The sequence below is a fragment of the Eimeria tenella genome, genomic scaffold (genome assembly GCF_000499545.2).
Source record: "Eimeria tenella Houghton genomic scaffold, Eth_scaff2737, whole genome shotgun sequence".
In the NCBI taxonomy this organism is placed as follows: domain Eukaryota; phylum Apicomplexa; class Conoidasida; order Eucoccidiorida; family Eimeriidae; genus Eimeria; species Eimeria tenella.
The window spans coordinates 1,491-1,889 of record NW_013542613.1 but is presented as its reverse complement, the minus strand read 5'-3'; the positions used below and the strand labels follow the sequence as shown (position 1 = coordinate 1,889).

The window sequence follows — 399 nt, the reverse complement described above, 5'->3', positions numbered from 1 at the left end:
CCACCACCACCGGCGGCTGCAGTAGCTGCAGCAGAAAGAGCGCTGGAGCAGCAGCAGCAGCAGCAACGATTAGAACAGCAGCAGCGGAAGCAGCAGCTGCTGCCCCATCTTCACGCCTGATCTCACCCACCATCTCAAGTCTCCTCCTCAAGAGTTCAGTGTTTAGGGTTTAGGGTTTAGGGTTTAGAGTTTAGGGTTTACTGGGGCCCCAGCCCGATGCTGCATGCAGCTCCTGGGGGCCCCCGGGGGCCCCTCTGGGGGCCCTTGAGGGCCCTTTTTGTCTTTGTGTCTTTTTTGTTATTTGCTGCTGAAGTAAACAGCCACAGGATCCGCAGCAGCGGGGGTTCTCTAGCACCTTCAGACCCTCCTGCTGCTGCTGCTGCTGCTGCTGCTCATCCT

At 58.4% G+C, this 399-nt stretch overlaps 1 protein-coding gene across 1 annotated transcript in view; it reads left to right on the top strand.

Annotated features, from left to right (window-relative positions):
• Positions 1-399, top strand: part of ETH_00038595 (uncharacterized protein) — a gene marked incomplete at both ends in the record, with an annotated part of 6,187 nt that overhangs the window by 4,303 nt on the left and 1,485 nt on the right. The window lies entirely within an intron of this gene.